Source organism: Leptopilina boulardi, unplaced genomic scaffold (assembly GCF_019393585.1).
Source record: "Leptopilina boulardi isolate dan_hultmark-lab unplaced genomic scaffold, ZJU_Lbou_2.1 LbouV2_278, whole genome shotgun sequence".
Taxonomy (NCBI): Eukaryota; Metazoa; Arthropoda; class Insecta; order Hymenoptera; family Figitidae; genus Leptopilina; species Leptopilina boulardi.
In genome coordinates this window covers 3,783,679-3,803,407 of record NW_026137838.1, presented here as the reverse complement: position 1 = coordinate 3,803,407, position 19,729 = coordinate 3,783,679, and the positions used below count along the sequence as shown (strand labels likewise).

Sequence of the window (19,729 nt, the reverse complement as noted above, 5' to 3'; positions counted from 1 at the left end):
AAAAGTAATCAGCATGTCTCTATTATTTTTTTACCTTAAAACAACACCTTAAAACCTTTAAAAAAAACCAACCAATTGAACCTAAATTGCAGTAGACTATGAATAATCAATTTTATTCCATTTTTTTGAATAGAATGTTTTCCTGGAAAATGAAAAAATTCCTTAGAAATTCAAAAAAAATTAATCAGCATGTCTCTATAATTTTTCTACCTTCAAAGAACCTTCAAAGAACCTTCAAAAAAATCTACCAATTGAACCTAAATTGCATTAGACTGTTAATAATCAATTTTATTCCATTTTTTTGAATAGAATGTTTTCCTGGAAAATGAAAAAATTCCTTACAAATTCAAAAAAAATTAATCAGCATGTCTCTATTATTTTATTACCTTAAAATAACACCTTAAAACCTTCAAAAAAACCTACCAACCGAACCTAAATTACAGTAGACTAAGAATAATCAATTTTATTCCATTTTTTTGAATAGAATGTTTTCCTGGAAAATGAAAAAATTCCTTACGAATTCAAAAAAAATTAATCAGCATGTCTCTATCATTTTTTTACCTTAAAACTACACCTTAAAACCTTCAAAAAAACCTACCAATTGAACCTAAATTGCAGTAGGCTAAGAATAATCTATTTTATTCCATTTTTTGGGATAGAATGTTTTCCTGGAAAATGAAAAAATTCCTTACAAATTCAAATAAAAGTAATCAGCATGTCTCTATTATTTTTTTACCTTAAAACAACACCTTAAAACCTTTAAAAAAAACCAACCAATTGAACCTAAATTGCAGTAGACTATGAATAATCAATTTTATTCCATTTTTTTGAATAGAATGTTTTCCTGGAAAATGAAAAAATTCCTTAGAAATTCAAAAAAAATTAATCAGCATGTCTCTATAATTTTTCTACCTTCAAAGAACCTTCAAAGAACCTTCAAAAAAATCTACCAATTGAACCTAAATTGCATTAGACTGTTAATAATCAATTTTATTCCATTTTTTTGAATAGAATGTTTTCCTGGAAAATGAAAAAATTCCTTACAAATTCAAAAAAAATTAATCAGCATGTCTCTATTATTTTATTACCTTAAAATAACACCTTAAAACCTTCAAAAAAACCTACCAACCGAACCTAAATTACAGTAGACTAAGAATAATCAATTTTATTCCATTTTTTTGAATAGAATGTTTTCCTGGAAAATGAAAAAATTCCTTACGAATTCAAAAAAAATTAATCAGCATGTCTCTATCATTTTTTTACCTTAAAACTACACCTTAAAACCTTCAAAAAAACCTACCAATTGAACCTAAATTGCAGTAGGCTAAGAATAATCTATTTTATTCCATTTTTTTGAATAGAATGTTTTCCAAGTCAAGGTCACTTCAAGGTTAAGTCAAGGTCATTGAAAGTCATTTAAAGGTCAAGTCTAGGACATTTAAGTTCAAATCAAGATTTGTCCAAAGCTAGACTTGTCTACTTACGTCTGACTATAACCTGATTTTTATTACTGACGAAATTCAAAGAATTAAAATGTTTGACTAAATATTGACTTGTACTACTGTGTGAATTACCAAAGATAAAATATCTTTTAAAAAACTTGCTTAATTCCTTATTATTTATACGTCTTTCCAAAAAACAAATTGTACTACTGATGAAATTACAAAAAAAGTTAGAAAGACTGATTAAATATTTACTTGTACCACTTAAAAAATTAAATACAATTATAAAGCTTAACTAAAGAATAAAATAACAATTTTGAAAGTCTGACTAAATATTGACATGTACTACTAGGAAAAAATGATTATTAGTAATAAATTCAAAAAAAATGTATTACAATAATAGTGGTGAAATAGGTATTATAATATCATTTTGATTTGAACCTCCCTCGAGGGGGAGGGGTGGCAACTTTAATGGTGGAATTCCATTGTAAAAGGGACTCGAGATGTTTAGGTCTATTTATCGAAACCATTCGTTAATGAAGTCGCGTGTCCGGGTACGCCAAGTTCATTTCCCTCTGAATGTGATATGTCCAGAATCATAATTACTATATTCTGCGCATACTAGCGTAGACATGCAATGCAATGGAATGCGTAACCCGCTGTGCTGGTCCTTCGTGGGAATGCCGATTAAACGTTCCAAATGATATACGCGGATTCCGCTAGAGTCGCAATCAACCATCCACACACACACACACACATACACATACTTCTTTTCATATTTCTTATTTTCAAAAAAAAAAATTAATATAAAATTATTGAAAATTAATTTCAATATTTGAGTGTATATATTTATATTAATTTCTTTAGTTTTAAATTTTTTTTTGAAAGTTGATGGTTATAATAACCGTTTTTTTTTTTGTTTGATAAACTTCTTTTGAAATAAATTAATATTCATTATTTCTTTTCCAGGTCTCCTCGTTAGATCCCTTGAGATTAGCTCCTTTGTGCGGATCGATCAACCACAAACGCACCATGCAGAGTGTAATCTAGTCTAATCAAGATTCCTTCATTAAGCAGTCTGTCTACAAGGTGAGTCAAAAGAATATAAATACATGTAAATAAATTGTAAAAAAAAAAAATTTATTTGATTCAAATAATCGTTTAGTTTATTAGAAAGGAAAAAAAATTTATTTGTATTAATAACGATTAATAATTATTTAATAAATAATTTTGAAACAAATACCATTTAACTGACTCAAATAACCAGTTACTTAAATACTATTTACTTCAAATACCAAAATTATTGATATAAATATATTTTATTTAAATCAAATAAATTATTTTGTTATATTATTAAATATTATATGGTTCAAGTAAATATTTATTTGATAATAGTCAAGTAACCGTATATTTGAATCCAGAAATTTTTTTTCAGTGTATATATTATGTTGTGAAAATTTTAAAACACAAGTGTTACCATAGTAACCGGTACCATAGTAACCGGTATTAAAGTTACTGGTACCATAGTAACTAATTGGTACCAAAGTTACTGGTACCATAGAAACTAATTGGTACTAAAGTTACTGGTACCAAAGTAACTGGTACCAAAGTAACAGGTACCAAAGTAACAGGTACCAAAGTAACAGGTACCAAAGTAACAGGTACCAAAGTAACAGGTACCAAAGTAACTAGAGCCACAGTAACTAAAGGGTACCAAAGTAACTGGTACCAATGTAACTGGTACCAAAGTAACTGGATCCAAAGTAACTAGTACCAAAGTAACTGGTAGTACTATAGTAACTGGTACCATAGCAACCGGTACCATAGAAATCGGTACCATAGCAACCGTTACCATGACCGTTTTTTCCTTAGCAACGGTAATATTAAGATACTTCTATAAAAGTTATTCCTTTTATTTCCGTGTATTTTTGTATTTAACTATTTTTTAATTCTAATACAAATCCGTCTCTAAATTAAAAATATAATTAATTATAAAATTTTTCATCGATAATATTTGTACAGGTTTTTATTTTTGTAATAAACTCGTCTTTTCGAATCGTATAGAAGAAAATTATTACTTTACGAGATTACGTTGTCGGGTCAACGAAAAAAAAAATAAGGATAAGCAGTAAAAGGTGTAATTTTTCTTTGACACTTTAGCCAAGTTTGTGGACGTCGAAGGTTTTAATTGCGATGGTCGATATATATATATATATATATATATATATATATATTGAATTTAGTTCAAGCACAAGTCACCCTGTAGAGGCGTATAAGCGAGCAACTAATCAACGAAGAGCTGTTTTGGTGTGTATTTACTGTGCCGTCGATTCCACAAGGCTCAATATGCTCTCGTGTATATATATATATGTATATATCTGTATACCAAAAACTATATAGGTTGCATGCTACGTAAATATGGCCACATATATCCGCCATTTCCTGGATACCCATTTCCTTTTCTCTCAACATAACGCTCTCTTCGCGCCTTCGTTTCTTCCCTAAATTTTGCCTTAATCGTGCTCTGTAGGTGACATTCTCTTCCAAGTGGAATTTATTGAGCTTGTACATGAGAATTGGAGGCGCGAAAATTGCTATTGAAAAGGAGTATTTAGAATCTCCTTTCATGAGAGAAATTATTAAGCACCCATTTTAGGTAAGGTCCTTCAATAATGGAAGATTGTAAAGTAGATCCTCTAATGGATCTATTTTCTATATGAGAAATATAAATGTAGTCTGGGAAGTGATTAATCGTCGTAATCGAAGTACATTTTGAATTTTTATCTTTTTTAGCAGTAGGAGGCTCATATTTTGAGTTATTTTGACAATTTATTGTTACCTTTTCTTCTGACTAATTTAGTCATTTTTATATTGGTACCACGCGCTTTACATTTTGAGTTTTTTTCATCAATTTTGCTTTGCTTCAGTTAAAATATTGGTTAAAAAATTATTATCAATCAAAGGACGACTGATTCGTAAGTAACATTCAAAAAATCAAATCTAAATTCAGATTTGCTTTATAAATTTTGAATGAAGGTTGAAAATTTTATCTCAAGCATATACATTGAAGACGAAGCCATTCACTTTGGATAGTCCATAATCTGCCTCGAGGCATCTTCTCTACAACATGCTTTTGATCCAATTAATAATTGGATCAGACACGCCATGGCTACTGACCTCCTTTCAGATAGTATAAATCGAGGTGCGAGGTAAATTTCTCTATAGATGATGACATACGCCGTAAAGTCACATCCTGATCTTTTCAAAAAAAAAAAAAATATTCTTTCCTAAACATAAATTTTCTTTCACAATAATTTGTTTCATTAAATAAATCCGAGGGTTTTTTTCTATCTTTATAAAAGAACAAAATTGAATGATATGAATTTTCATGTTTGGCAAAAATTTTTTTTATTTGTTATGAATCTCATTATTATTCTGTTAGGACAGGTTAAAATTAAAATTACAAAAGAATATTGAGATGTTGATACACGATATAAGCATCGTAACTCATGAATTCCTGTGAATACTTTTTTTTTTTTTTTTTTTTTTCTTTCTTCGTTGAAGCCGCAGACGTGTTCACAGTGCTGCTCTGATTCTCTTATTAAAGCAGAATATCGTACAACGCGTGCACACAATACGCGAGAAGGCTGATGGTTGTTCTGCACGACATAAATCCCCCGAGTCTCCGTCGCCCAGTTTTCAACGAGCTCTCCATTCTTTTCCCATACACGTGAGACGTGAAGAAAAACGATATTAGATTTACTTCCGCACTGAAACCGACCCTGAAAAAAAAAGAATTATCCAAGTTAAGTTTAACTGTGAGAACAAAAAAAAATGCGTAAACATTATTTGAATGTTAAAAAAACAAAATTTAAAAAATTTATCACAATATTAAATATCATTTTTATTGTGGAAATAAATTCATGTGTATGTAATTTTTTTTTAAAGCTGTTTTTGTAAACGAAATCTGATATTCTTTTTATAGCTTCACGAGAGAGAGAGAGAGAGAGAGAGAGAGTGAGTTTAAAAATATTTTCTCTAAACGAATATTAAATATTTTCTTCCTCTTTTTTTTTTTGAAACAACTGGTTTTATTTTTAATGTCAATAGAGATGAATTTATTGCTTTTTTTATGATTATTGTTATTTCTCGCAACTCGTAAATTAAATTGCATTTAAAGTTTTTGACGAAAAGTGTAAATCTCAAAAATAGCTTCAATGACAATTTTATGATTCAATTTAATCTTGTACAAAGCTTTGCTTTCATCATTAAAATACTCTCGTTTTTATTTTTATATGAAAAATATTGTTTTTTGGATAAAACTGAGTCATTTAAAAAAATATTGGTAGAGAAACAAAAAATTATGTGTAATCATAAAAAAATTGTAAATTATAATATTTAACATTTCAATTATACACCGATAAAAAAAATAATTTAAAATTTAGAATAAACCTAGTTTAGAATATAATATATATTTAATATATATATAATATAATGTAACAGGGAAAAAAATATTTATGTGAAACAGCCAAAGATTTAACTAGAATAACGAAAGATTTAACTGAAACAAGTAAAAATTTTGCTACTCTAGTGAAACGTTTTGCAGTTTCAGGTTAATTTTTATTTAAATTATAAAATATTGTAAAATATGTTCCAAGTGTATATTCTAAATTGCAGAATATTTTCTTTTACAATGCATCAAATAAAACTTTTCTTTATATATTCATTTCAACGAGAAAATTTTATTTATAATTGAAACTACTATTTTGTAATAAAAAAAAAAAGAAAATGCTTTTGAGTTCCTGTTTGCATAATGAAGGACTTAATTACCCTTGCAATATATTCTCTTTCATTCAAGGGTTCCTAAGCTGCTTCATCTCATTGAGGAGAAAATCCTCTTGGAAAAGAAATTTTCATCGTTGAGCGAGAGAGTGATATCGTTAATAATAGAAAATTACGTTGGTTTACAAAAGGATTTTCTTTCTTTATGGATTTTATTAGCTTGTGCAATGATTCTCTAGAGACATTAAAGAAAATTCAAAATAAACTTTTTCCTTCACATAAAAAAAAAAATAAAGTAAAGAAACAATTTGTTTTTAATTGTCAAACACTTTTAATGTTACTGTTTACAAAAAAACAAGTTTAATATACCAAAAATTTTCTCTTATATCTAAGAAAAGAATTTAAAAACAATTAGATATTGATAGTTCTTTTTTTTAAATCTGACCTCCGAGCTATAAAAAAAAGTTAAACCTTTGTTTCACTTTTTAAACTTTTGTAATCTTACTAGTAGTACAAGTGAATATTAAGTTAAACTAATTAAATATATTAAATTTTTGTAAGTAGTACAAGTCAATAGAAATTTTTTAGTCATTTTATCAGTAGTAAAACTCGATTTTAGTCAGTCATAATGAATAAGGTAAAAAAATAATGTGAATGTAAGTTTTAAATCGAATAATACATTTTTTCTAATGCTATTAGTAGTAGAACTCACAATTTAGTCAGACTTTTCTGATTTTTTAAATGTTATCAGTAGTATAAGTCGATTTTAGTCAGACATAATAAATCAAATATAAAATCAGTAGTTTAAGTAAATATTAAGTCAAGTATTATTATTTTTAATTTCAACAGTAGTGCAAGTCGATGTTATTACGCGTTATTACGAGTATTATCATTTATCACAGGATTCTACAAGATATTACACAAATCCTACTCAGTGTTACGTATTTTTCTAGCAACCCTGAGCTTCATAACACACATTTTTTGGCGGTATTTGGAAAAAAAATGTAATAATTATTACACGTTATTACGGAATATTACACATTATTACGCGATATTACGCGTTATTACGAGTATTACCGTTTATTACAAAGATTCTATAAGACATTACACAAATACCATTCAGTGTTACGTATATTTCTAGCAACCCTGAGCTTCATAACACACATTTTTCGTCGGTATTTGGAAAGAAAATGTAATAATTATTACACGATATTACGGATTATTACACATTATTACGCGATATTACGCGTTATTACGAGTATTACCGTTTATTACAAAGATTCTATAAGACATTACACAAATACTACTCAGTGTTACGTATATTTCTAGCAACCCTGAGCTTCATAACACACATTTTTCGTCGGTATTTGGAAAAAAAATGTAATAATTATTACACGTTATTACGGATTATTACACATTATTACGCGATATTACGCGTTATTACGAGTATTACCGTTTATTACAAAGATTCTATAAGACATTACACAAATACTACTCAGTGTTACGTATATTTCTAGAAACCCTGAGCTTCATAACACACATTTTTTGTCGGTATTTGGAAAAAAAGTAATAATTATTACACGTTATTACGGATTATTACACATTATTACGCGATATTACGCGTTATTACGAGTATTACCGTTTATTACAAAGATTCTATAAGACATTACACAAATACTACTCAGTGTTACGTATATTTCTAGAAACCCTGAGCTTCATAACACACATTTTTCGTCGGTATTAGGAAAAAAATGTAATAATTATTACACGTTATTACGGAATATTACACATTATTACGCGATATTACGCGTTATTACGAGTATTACCGTTTATTACAAAGATTCTATAAGACATTACACAAATACTACTCAGTGTTACGTATATTTCTAGCAACCCTGAGCTTCATAACACACAGTTTTCGTCGGTATTTGGAAAAAAAATGTAATAATTATTACACGTTATTACGGATTATTACACATTATTACGCGATATTACGCGTTATTACGAGTATTACCGTTTATTACAAAGATTCTATAAGACATTACACAAATACTACTCAGTGTTACGTATATTTCTAGCAACCCTGAGCTTCATAACACACATTTTTCGTCGGTATTTGGAAAAAAAATGTAATAATTATTACACGTTATTACGGATTATTACACATTATTACGCGATATTACGCGTTATTACGAGTATTACCGTTTATTACAAAGATTCTATAAGACATTACACAAATACTACTCAGTGTTACGTATATTTCTAGAAACCCTGAGCTTCATAACACACATTTTTCGTCGGTATTTGGAAAAAAATGTAATAATTATTACACGTTATTACGGAATATTACACATTATTACGCGATATTACGCGTTATTACGAGTATTACCGTTTATTACAAAGATTCTATAAGACATTACACAAATACTACTCAGTGTTACGTATATTTCTAGCAACCCTGAGCTTCATAACACACATTTTTCGTCGGTATTTGCAAAAAAAATGTAATAATTATTACTCGTTATTACGGATTATTACACATTATTACGCGATATTACGCGTTATTACGAGTATTACCGTTTATTACAAAGATTCTATAAGACATTACACAAATACTACTCAGTGTTACGTATATTTCTAGCAACCCTGAGCTTCATAACACACATTTTTCGTCGGTATTTGGAAAAAAAATGTAATAATTATTACACGTTATTACGGATTATTACACATTATTACGCGATATTACGCGTTATTACGAGTATTACCGTGTATTACAAAGATTCTATAAGACATTACACAAATACTACTCAGTGTTTCGTATATTTCTAGCAACCCTGAGCTTCATAACACACATTTTTCGTCGGTATTTGCAAAAAAAATGTAATAATTATTACTCGTTATTACGGATTATTACACATTATTACGCGATATTACGCGTTATTACGAGTATTACCGTTTATTACAAAGATTCTATAAGACATTACACAAATACTACTCAGTGTTACGTATATTTCTAGCAACCCTGAGCTTCATAACACACAGTTTTCGTCGGTATTTGGAAAAAAAATGTAATAATTATTACACGTTATTACGGATTATTACACATTATTACGCGATATTACGCGTTATTACGAGTATTACCGTTTATTACAAAGATTCTATAAGACATTACACAAATACTACTCAGTGTTACGTATATTTCTAGAAACCCTGAGCTTCATAACACACATTTTTCGTCGGTATTTGGAAAAAAATGTAATAATTATTACACGTTATTACGGAATATTACACATTATTACGCGATATTACGCGTTATTACGAGTATTACCGTTTATTACAAAGATTCTATAAGACATTACACAAATACTACTCAGTGTTACGTATATTTCTAGCAACCCTGAGCTTCATAACACACATTTTTCGTCGGTATTTGCAAAAAAAATGTAATAATTATTACTCGTTATTACGGATTATTACACATTATTACGCGATATTACGCGTTATTACGAGTATTACCGTTTATTACAAAGATTCTATAAGACATTACACAAATACTACTCAGTGTTACGTATATTTCTAGCAACCCTGAGCTTCATAACACACATTTTTCGTCGGTATTTGGAAAAAAAATGTAATAATTATTACACGTTATTACGGATTATTACACATTATTACGCGATATTACGCGTTATTACGAGTATTACCGTTTATTACAAAGATTCTATAAGACATTACACAAATACTACTCAGTGTTACGTATATTTCTAGAAACCCTGAGCTTCATAACACACATTTTTCGTCGGTATTTGGAAAAAAATGTAATAATTATTACACGTTATTACGGAATATTACACATTATTACGCGATATTACGCGTTATTACGAGTATTACCGTTTATTACAAAGATTCTATAAGACATTACACAAATACTACTCAGTGTTACGTATATTTCTAGCAACCCTGAGCTTCATAACACACATTTTTCGTCGGTATTTGCAAAAAAAATGTAATAATTATTACTCGTTATTACGGATTATTACACATTATTACGCGATATTACGCGTTATTACGAGTATTACCGTTTATTACAAAGATTCTATAAGACATTACACAAATACTACTCAGTGTTACGTATATTTCTAGCAACCCTGAGCTTCATAACACACATTTTTCGTCGGTATTTGGAAAAAAAATGTAATAATTATTACACGTTATTACGGATTATTACACATTATTACGCGATATTACGCGTTATTACGAGTATTACCGTGTATTACAAAGATTCTATAAGACATTACACAAATACTACTCAGTGTTTCGTATATTTCTAGCAACCCTGAGCTTCATAACACACATTTTTCGTCGGTATTTGCAAAAAAAATGTAATAATTATTACTCGTTATTACGGATTATTACACATTATTACGCGATATTACGCGTTATTACGAGTATTACCGTTTATTACAAAGATTCTATAAGACATTACACAAATACTACTCAGTGTTACGTATATTTCTAGCAACCCTGAGCTTCATAACACACAGTTTTCGTCGGTATTTGGAAAAAAAATGTAATAATTATTACACGTTATTACGGATTATTACACATTATTACGCGATATTACGCGTTATTACGAGTATTACCGTTTATTACAAAGATTCTATAAGACATTACACAAATACTACTCAGTGTTACGTATATTTCTAGCAACCCTGAGCTTCATAACACACATTTTTCGTCGGTATTTGGAAAAAAAATGTAATAATTATTACACGTTATTACGGATTATTACACATTATTACGCGATATTACGCGTTATTACGAGTATTACCGTTTATTACAAAGATTCTATAAGACATTACACAAATACTACTCAGTGTTACGTATATTTCTAGAAACCCTGAGCTTCATAACACACATTTTTCGTCGGTATTTGGAAAAAAATGTAATAATTATTACACGTTATTACGGAATATTACACATTATTACGCGATATTACGCGTTATTACGAGTATTACCGTTTATTACAAAGATTCTATAAGACATTACACAAATACTACTCAGTGTTACGTATATTTCTAGCAACCCTGAGCTTCATAACACACATTTTTCGTCGGTATTTGCAAAAAAAATGTAATAATTATTACTCGTTATTACGGATTATTACACATTATTACGCGATATTACGCGTTATTACGAGTATTACCGTTTATTACAAAGATTCTATAAGACATTACACAAATACTACTCAGTGTTACGTATATTTCTAGCAACCCTGAGCTTCATAACACACATTTTTCGTCGGTATTTGGAAAAAAAATGTAATAATTATTACACGTTATTACGGATTATTACACATTATTACGCGATATTACGCGTTATTACGAGTATTACCGTTTATTACAAAGATTCTATAAGACATTACACAAATACTACTCAGTGTTACGTATATTTCTAGCAACCCTGAGCTTCATAACACACATTTTTCGTCGGTATTTGGAAAAAAAATGTAATAATTATTACACGTTATTACGGATTATTACACATTATTACGCGATATTACGCGTTATTACGAGTATTACCGTTTATTACAAAGATTCTATAAGACATTACACAAATACTACTCAGTGTTACGTATATTTCTAGCAACCCTGAGCTTCATAACACACATTTTTCGTCGGTATTTGGAAAAAAAATGTAATAATTATTACACGTTATTACGGATTATTACACATTATTACGCGATATTACGCGTTATTACGAGTATTACCGTTTATTACAAAGATTCTATAAGACATTACACAAATACTACTCAGTGTTACGTATATTTCTAGAAACCCTGAGCTTCATAACACACATTTTTCGTCGGTATTTGGAAAAAAATGTAATAATTATTACACGTTATTACGGAATATTACACATTATTACGCGATATTACGCGTTATTACGAGTATTACCGTTTATTACAAAGATTCTATAAGACATTACACAAATACTACTCAGTGTTACGTATATTTCTAGCAACCCTGAGCTTCATAACACACATTTTTCGTCGGTATTTGCAAAAAAAATGTAATAATTATTACTCGTTATTACGGATTATTACACATTATTACGCGATATTACGCGTTATTACGAGTATTACCGTTTATTACAAAGATTCTATAAGACATTACACAAATACTACTCAGTGTTACGTATATTTCTAGCAACCCTGAGCTTCATAACACACATTTTTCGTCGGTATTTGGAAAAAAAATGTAATAATTATTACACGTTATTACGGATTATTACACATTATTACGCGATATTACGCGTTATTACGAGTATTACCGTTTATTACAAAGATTCTATAAGACATTACACAAATACTACTCAGTGTTACGTATATTTCTAGAAACCCTGAGCTTCATAACACACATTTTTCGTCGGTATTTGGAAAAAAATGTAATAATTATTACACGTTATTACGGAATATTACACATTATTACGCGATATTACGCGTTATTACGAGTATTACCGTTTATTACAAAGATTCTATAAGACATTACACAAATACTACTCAGTGTTACGTATATTTCTAGCAACCCTGAGCTTCATAACACACATTTTTCGTCGGTATTTGCAAAAAAAATGTAATAATTATTACTCGTTATTACGGATTATTACACATTATTACGCGATATTACGCGTTATTACGAGTATTACCGTTTATTACAAAGATTCTATAAGACATTACACAAATACTACTCAGTGTTACGTATATTTCTAGCAACCCTGAGCTTCATAACACACATTTTTCGTCGGTATTTGGAAAAAAAATGTAATAATTATTACACGTTATTACGGATTATTACACATTATTACGCGATATTACGCGTTATTACGAGTATTACCGTGTATTACAAAGATTCTATAAGACATTACACAAATACTACTCAGTGTTTCGTATATTTCTAGCAACCCTGAGCTTCATAACACACATTTTTCGTCGGTATTTGCAAAAAAAATGTAATAATTATTACTCGTTATTACGGATTATTACACATTATTACGCGATATTACGCGTTATTACGAGTATTACCGTTTATTACAAAGATTCTATAAGACATTACACAAATACTACTCAGTGTTACGTATATTTCTAGCAACCCTGAGCTTCATAACACACATTTTTCGTCGGTATTTGGAAAAAAAATGTAATAATTATTACACGTTATTACGGATTATTACACATTATTACGCGATATTACGCGTTATTACGAGTATTACCGTTTATTACAAAGATTCTATAAGACATTACACAAATACTACTCAGTGTTACGTATATTTCTAGAAACCCTGAGCTTCATAACACACATTTTTCGTCGGTATTTGGAAAAAAATGTAATAATTATTACACGTTATTACGGAATATTACACATTATTACGCGATATTACGCGTTATTACGAGTATTACCGTTTATTACAAAGATTCTATAAGACATTACACAAATACTACTCAGTGTTACGTATATTTCTAGCAACCCTGAGCTTCATAACACACATTTTTCGTCGGTATTTGCAAAAAAAATGTAATAATTATTACTCGTTATTACGGATTATTACACATTATTACGCGATATTACGCGTTATTACGAGTATTACCGTTTATTACAAAGATTCTATAAGACATTACACAAATACTACTCAGTGTTACGTATATTTCTAGCAACCCTGAGCTTCATAACACACATTTTTCGTCGGTATTTGGAAAAAAAATGTAATAATTATTACACGTTATTACGGATTATTACACATTATTACGCGATATTACGCGTTATTACGAGTATTACCGTTTATTACAAAGATTCTATAAGACATTACACAAATACTACTCAGTGTTACGTATATTTCTAGCAACCCTGAGCTTCATAACACACATTTTTCGTCGGTATTTGGAAAAAAAATGTAATAATTATTACACGTTATTACGGATTATTACACATTATTACGCGATATTACGCGTTATTACGAGTATTACCGTTTATTACAAAGATTCTATAAGACATTACACAAATACTACTCAGTGTTACGTATATTTCTAGCAACCCTGAGCTTCATAACACACATTTTTTGTCGGTATTTGGAAAAAAAAGTAATAATTATTACACGTTATTACGGATTATTACACATTATTACGCGATATTACGCGTTATTACGAGTATTACCGTTTATTACAAAGATTCTATAAGACATTACACAAATACTACTCAGTGTTACGTATATTTCTAGCATCCCTGAGCTTCATAACACACATTTTTTGTCGGTATTTGGATAAAAAGTAATAATTATTACATGTTATTACGGATTATTACACATTATTACGCGATATTACGCGTTATTACGAGTATTACCGTTTATTACAAAGATTCTATAAGACATTACACAAATACTACACAGTGTTACGTATATTTCTAGCAACCCTGAGCTTCATAACACACATTTTTCGTCGGTATTTGGAAAAAAATGTAATAATTATTACACGTTATTACGGAATATTACACATTATTACGCGATATTACGCGTTATTACGAGTATTACCGTTTATTACAAAGATTCTATAAGACATTACACAAATACTACTCAGTGTTACGTATATTTCTAGCAACCCTGAGCTTCATAACACACATTTTTTGTCGGTATTTGGAAAAAAAATATAATAATTATTACACGTTATTACGGATTATTACACATTATTACGCGATATTACGCGTTATTACGAGTATTACCGTTTATTACAAAGATTCTATAAGACATTACACAAATACTACTCAGTGTTACGTATATTTCTAGCAACCCTGAGCTTCATAACACACATTTTTCGTCGGTATTTGGAAAAAAATGTAATAATTATTACACGTTATTACGGATTATTACACATTATTACGCGATATTACGCGTTATTACGAGTATTACCGTTTATTACAAAGATTCTATAAGACATTACACAAATACTACTCAGTGTTACGTATATTTCTAGAAACCCTGAGCTTCATAACACACATTTTTCGTCGGTATTTGGAAAAAAATGTAATAATTATTACACGTTATTACGGAATATTACACATTATTACGCGATATTACGCGTTATTACGAGTATTACCGTTTATTACAAAGATTCTATAAGACATTACACAAATACTACTCAGTGTTACGTATATTTCTAGCAACCCTGAGCTTCATAACACACATTTTTCGTCGGTATTTGCAAAAAAAATGTAATAATTATTACTCGTTATTACGGATTATTACACATTATTACGCGATATTACGCGTTATTACGAGTATTACCGTTTATTACAAAGATTCTATAAGACATTACACAAATACTACTCAGTGTTACGTATATTTCTAGCAACCCTGAGCTTCATAACACACATTTTTCGTCGGTATTTGGAAAAAAAATGTAATAATTATTACACGTTATTACGGAATATTACACATTATTACGCGATATTACGCGTTATTACGAGTATTACCGTTTATTACAAAGATTCTATAAGACATTACACAAATACTACTCAGTGTTACGTTTATTTCTAGCTACCCTGAGCTTCATAACACACATTTTTCGTCGGTATTTGGAAAAAAAATGTAATAATTATTACACGTTATTACGGATTATTACACATTATTACGCGATATTACGCGTTATTACGAGTATTACCGTTTATTACAAAGATTCTATAAGACATTACACAAATACTACTCAGTGTTACGTATATTTCTAGCAACCCTGAGCTTCATAACACACATTTTTCGTCGGTATTTGCAAAAAAAATGTAATAATTATTACTCGTTATTACGGATTATTACACATTATTACGCGATATTACGCGTTTTTACGAGTATTACCGTTTATTACAAAGATTCTATAAGACATTACACAAATACTACTCAGTGTTACGTATATTTCTAGCAACCCTGAGCTTCATAACACACATTTTTCGTCGGTATTTGGAAAAAAAATGTAATAATTATTACACGTTATTACGGATTATTACACATTATTACGCGATATTACGCGTTTTGCGAGTATTACCGTTTATTACAAAGATTCTATAAGACATTACACAAATACTACTCAGTGTTACGTATATTTCTAGCAACCCTGAGCTTCATAACACACATTTTTCGTCGGTATTTGGAAAAAAAATGTAATAATTATTACACGTTATTACGGAATATTACACATTATTACGCGATATTACGCGTTATTACGAGTATTACCGTTTATTACAAAGATTCTATAAGACATTACACAAATACTACTCAGTGTTACGTTTATTTCTAGCAACCCTGAGCTTCATAACACACATTTTTCGTCGGTATTTGGAAAAAAAATGTAATAATTATTACACGTTATTACGGATTATTTCACATTATTACGCGATATTACGCGTTATTACGAGTATTACCGTTTATTACAAAGATTCTATAAGACATTACACAAATACTACTCAGTGTTACGTATATTTCTAGCAACCCTGAGCTTCATAACACACATTTTTCGTCGGTTTCTGGAAAAAAAATGTAATAATTATTACACGTTATTACGGATTATTACACATTATTACGCGATATTACGCGTTATTACGAGTATTACCGTTTATTACAAAGATTCTATAAGACATTACACAAATACTACTCAGTGTTACGTATATTTCTAGCAACCCTGAGCTTCATAACACACATTTTTCGTCGGTATTTGGAAAAAAAATGTAATAATTATTACACGTTATTACGGATTATTACACATTATTACGCGATATTACGCGTTATTACGAGTATTACCGTTTATTACAAAGATTCTATAAGACATTACACAAATACTACTCAGTGTTACGTTTATTTCTAGCTACCCTGAGCTTCATAACACACATTTTTCGTCGGTATTTGGAAAAAAAATGTAAGAATTATTACACGTTATTACGGATTATTACACATTATTACGCGATATTACGCGTTATTACGAGTATTACCGTTTATTACAAAGATTCTATAAGACATTACACAAATACTACTCAGTGTTACGTATATTTCTAGCAACCCTGAGCTTCATAACACACATTTTTCGTCGGTATTTGGAAAAAAAATGTAATAATTATTACACGTTATTACGGATTATTACACATTATTACGCGATATTACGCGTTATTACGAGTATTACCGTTTATTACAAAGATTATATAAGACATTACACAAATACTACTCAGTGTTACGTATATTTTTAGCAACCCTGTGCTTCATAACACACATTTTTCGTCGGTATTTGGAAAAAAAATGTAATAATTATTACACGTTATTACGGATTATTACACATTATTACGCGATATTACGCGTTATTACGAGTATTACCGTTTATTACAAAGATTCTATAAGACATTACACAAATACTACTCAGTGTTACGTATATTTCTAGCAACCCTGAGCTTCATAACACACATTTTGTGTCGGTTTTTGGAAAAAAAATTGTAATAATGTAATAATTATTACAAGTAAATAGTAAGTATGTCATTATTTTTTAATTTCATCAGTAGTACAAGTCGGTATTAGTCAGACGTAATAAATAATAAATAAATACAGTAGTAAAAATAATTTTTAATTAGACTATCTCAACGTTTCTATATAATTTTTCAGTAGTATAAGTCAATATTTAGTTAGACTTATTAAACGTTTAAAATAAATTTAATAGATGAAATCGTAATTTTTGTTTGTCGTCCCATTAGTATAAACTGTGTTTAGTCAGATATTATAAAGTTATAATAGTAATAAAAATAAGTTATCTATCAGACTTTTTCAACGTTTTCATAAATTTTCCAGTAGTACAAGTCAATGTTTAGTCTGACCTTTATATTTTAGTACAAATAGAAAAATAATTACCAAATTACGCTAACACAAAATAAAAAATTGTTCTGTGACAAATTTTTTTTTGCAAAATTAGTAAATTTTAACAAGCATGTTTTGGGTTTAAATCATTTTTTAAGACATTAAAGTTGTGTATAGTTCAATTACTGTTTCATCCATGAAACTTAAACTTTCAGGAAACCCTAAAGACGTAAAGTTTTACCAATACAATATATATATATATATATATATATATATATATATATATATATATATTTATATATATATATATATCACATAATTATAAATGACCCATATATTAACATTCATGTTGCAATGAAGCCAATTAAAATCTCACGTAATCTATTATTATAGAATGTTATACAAATCGAGATAAAATACATTAAACTAAAGATCTTTCTTTTTATTTTCTAAAAGTACGACTAAAAAGTGTTTTACTCTTCTGCATCCGGTTTTAATATTGGCGTCAATTTTCCTTTTTTTTTGTTTTATCAAACCTAGAGCAAATAGTAACAATGACAGAGAGGAAAACAATCGATGTTTAGTCAACATGAGACGAAGTGGATAGCATGTGGTCAATCGGTTGGGGTGTCATAGAGGGTGGTTGCGCAGGGACAGTGCCTCTCTCTCACTCTCTCGCTCTCTTTTGGTCCGTCGTCATTGGAGCTCAGGGGGTAAAGAGGGGATTCCCTCCTCGAGTCCTCAGTTTCACTTGAACCGCGCATCGGGCAAGTTCTCTCTGTCGTCGTCGTCGTTTATATATATATATATATATATATATATATACATAGAGAGAAAATTTTGTTTCACCGAGTGTGCGCGTGTGTTTTACGTGTTACGGAAAAAGGATACCACGCGCTCCCGGTGTAAGCGTGGCTCTTTTACAGAGGACGGTTAACGTGCGGGGTAACTAAATTGTCCTACATTTTTCGGTCATTATTTTTCTTGGTTATAACGTTACACATATATAGCTAGGTATCCTCCTACCCCTCCTCCCCCCTTGCCCCCCTTTTATTCACCCCTCAATCCCAGAGATAGATCACGACCTCATAATCCAACATTGACGTGACCTATCCCAACTTCGGTGTATCGTGGGTGTTTTGTGCATCAATGTGTATACCACGCAAGCCGGCTGGATAGCGTGTCACTTCTCACCTTGATCTTTGGTAAACTTCTTTTAACACCTTTTTCAGTTTTTTTGTTTTTTTTGTTCTTTTCCCAAAATGACTTTTTATGAAACTTGTCATTTTTTTTATTAACAAAAAATACAACAGTTTGTGGATTTTTGTTTCTTTTAGGAATAGTTATTGGGAATATTATTATTAAATTTAATTCTTTTCACCTTTCCAAAATTTGAGTTTTATTTATTATTAGGAATATTATTAGTAAATTTAATTAAATTAATTTTATATTTTCCCCAACGTTTCCATAATTAAAGATTTTTTAATTAATGTTAAATTAAATTAAATTAATTTTGTTTTGTCCTGTTTCGAGAATTATAGATTTTTTAATTATTATTAGAAATATTATTTGTTGATTTTATTTAAATTAATTTTGTTTTTTAACAAGGTTTTTTAAAATTTTTTGAAATTATT

The 19,729-nt window shown here is 29.2% G+C and overlaps 1 protein-coding gene across 1 annotated transcript in view; it reads left to right on the top strand.

The window, feature by feature from the left end:
• The window catches only part of LOC127281957 (discoidin domain-containing receptor tyrosine kinase B), a 395,594-nt gene that overhangs the window by 102,476 nt on the left and 273,389 nt on the right, over window positions 1-19,729 (top strand). The window contains exon 4 of the mRNA XM_051305982.1: window positions 2,412-2,531. The gene's annotated coding sequence lies outside the window, so the exon portion shown is untranslated. The remainder of the gene's footprint in view (window positions 1-2,411; window positions 2,532-19,729) is intronic.